A 3044-nucleotide genomic window follows, 5' to 3' on the forward strand; every position below is an offset into this window, starting at 1 on the left:
GGCTGCATTGATGCATGGAAGTGGGCTGCATTGTTCTTTATATGTGGGTTGCATTGATGCATACAAGTGTGGGCTGCATTGATGCATAGAAGTGGGCTGCATTGATGTATACAAGAGTGGGCTGCATTCTATTTTTTCTATATACATGTTTGGTTTTTGTGTTTTGTACTGAGTGCTTCCATGTTTTTTATGCACATTTTTAGGTTTTGATTGGGGGCTTCATGAAGGTTGTACCTCACTGTTTGAGTCCCAGGGTTCTGATGTTGTTATGGAGGATTGTGTCATTGAAATCTCTCCAGATAATTCTGGTTTGAACACAAATGTGGCGTCTGGACTTGATGGTGGAAGTGTCTCTCGACCTAGCTCTCCACATGATGTATATGATGTTGATGATGATGATTTTTTTACACCGTGTGCACGTGTCACTAGGACTAGGAGTGCAGCAATTAATCGTCCTCCTTTAGATGAGGTTGAAGTATTTTCGAACAAGAGGGCAGGTGAGAGGGCTTTTAAGCTGAGATGCTCTATAGAGAAATTGAAGCCTCCGAGGTTCAGATATATTAATGAAGGATTAAAATAGAGGATCTTGTTCTCAGCAAAGATTTTGTAACCAAATACCGCGAGTAAGTTTTATGTGATGTGTGTGCCCTTTCATGCTTTCCGTGTGTTTTGATTTTAATTCTAATTTTATTGATCCCATCTGTGTATGTTTACTACAGGAGCGCGTTCTTTATGGTGCATGGTCCTTTTGGTGATGTCGATACTTACAATATCGACTATATCTATGATACATTTGGCAAAGGAGCTTTAATGGATTCATATATCATGGATTTTGTCATCAAGTACTGGAAGCAAGACCCTGAATTGGGTTTAGCTTATCAATCCGGTGAACGTGTGCCAATTTCACCTTTATTTATCACGGTAACGTTTGCTGTCATTCTTTCCTACTGCACTGGCTTTTTCATGTCCATGCCTGCTTGCATTGTTTATTCTTTTTTTCATGTCCTTTTTTTGTTCTTTTTTGTGTGCAGTACGTTCTTCAAATGGAAACCTCTGTGGTGAGAGATAATGACGGAAATCCCGTGTTGCCAGTTGTGCATAGCTCGTTTGTTTTAGAAGATGCAGTTCAACAGTTCAAATTTTTTGTGAGCGACGACACATACCTGTTGGATGCAAAACTGGTAATTTCATTGTTTTTTGTCATTTATTTTTCCTGGTTTGTTGCATTTCTTTTTATAGTTATTTTTGGAACAGTGGTCCTGGTGGTACGTGTCGAAAGAACTTTTCATTTCATTTTTTTATGCGAACAGATTATGATGTCGCGATTCAAGGATGGTCATTATTCCTTATACACGATGAACCAGCATCGCCAGACCATTGATATCCATGACAGTAGGAAGTACACTGGCCATCCTGATGTCACGACAAGGTGGCGCAGGACTGACTACCACGCAGATTGCACTGAAGTGGTATGTCATTTTTTCTTTGCCAAGCGTAAAGGTTTTTTTTGTGTTTCTACTGCATTTTTTATAACCTGCAATTGTTTATGTAGTGCACTTCAACATATGCGCGACAGAACTGCATTTTTCTCACGTGCACTTAAAAAAGGGATTGTTTAGACGGTTGAGGACAACTTTTTTTGTACGTTTGAATATCAACTTTTGATCCGTGATGTGTGTTATTCTTACCTTGTGTTTTTTTTGGCGGATGGGGGGGATGACTCAGCTGCTGAAGGCGATTTATGGTGAAAAAATGTATAAATCGAGGAACCACCCTGACTGGGTTAAATTGGCAGAGAAGCCATCTTACCCGGTCGTGCCAGCGCAGGGAGCAAATGAGTGTGAAATCTATGTTCTGAGGATGACGCAGTTGTATGACGGCCAACGTCTAGTTGAGAAAATTTTGAAATCCAACGTAACAGCTTCTCTGTTTTCTTTTCACTTTTTTGTTCTTTATGACGACCTTTTTTTAATCAATTTTCTGCATTTGTTTTCTTTTTTTCAGCCTGCTGCTGAAGATTGGAAGGCGGAGTACATGTTCCAGCTGCTGTTCAATCCTTCGAACATGTTGTGTTATAAAGAGATGCCGCATGAGTTACGTGAACTGATTGCGGACCTCGGGCTCACTTCCCTGTCGCAATCGCAAACGCAGTCACAGACGCAGTAACAGTCATTTGGGGCACTGTTTTCTACTGGGTGCAAAAGGCTGTGCATGGACAATAGCTAGGGTTTGATGTTGTGTTTGTGTGTGCTGACTAAGGTAGATAATGTATGAAAAAGACTTTTTATTCTGTCGTTGTGTTTCTTCTTGTTCTTTTATGCAGCAGTGCATGTGGATGAATTTGTATATGTATGTGTATTTTATATCAATATCTCATACAATATATATATAAGTGTATAATTTTATTTTTTGTTGACGACCATGGTCTATGCGAACTGGCATTTTGTCACGCTTATATGTATGATATGTGTTCGATAAACTGTATCGCATTTGATGCCGAACTTCTTTGTCCAATATAAGAGCACTGCATTTTTTTTGTCTTTCAAGCAAAGTGTTGCACGTGTGTGCATGCCGAAGCTGCATTGTTTTATGATACTGAACTGCTTTTTTTGCCAAAACAAAAAACGCATTGCTTTTTGCGTGTAGTTGCGTTTTGTAGTTGTTTTTTTTATTGTTTTGTACGTTAAGGTACATGGGGGGGTTGCCCCCCCTAATTATTTTAGTTATCTATATATTTTTGTATTGTTCTTGTACGCACTGCGTGCGTTAGCGCGAGGCCGAGCAGGGGGTGGGGAGGGGGGTCGTGACCCCCCCTCCATATCCCCCTGCGACGCCTAGCCTGGAACGAGCCGGAGTAGGCGGCGATGCGGCTTGTCGCGGCGCCGCATGCGTAGGCGAGTCCGTCATACCCCGTCGCCCCCTGTCTATCTTAGGGGTGTGGCTCCGGGGGTTGTGCGCGCGTCTCCTTTTAATGAAAAAACAGAATGTCCGCACTACGCCTGTCAACCAAGCGCACTGCGTGCGTTAGCGCGAGGCCGAGCAGT

The sequence above is a fragment of the Triticum dicoccoides genome, chromosome 1B (genome assembly GCF_002162155.2).
Source record: "Triticum dicoccoides isolate Atlit2015 ecotype Zavitan chromosome 1B, WEW_v2.0, whole genome shotgun sequence".
Taxonomy (NCBI): Eukaryota; Viridiplantae; Streptophyta; class Magnoliopsida; order Poales; family Poaceae; genus Triticum; species Triticum dicoccoides.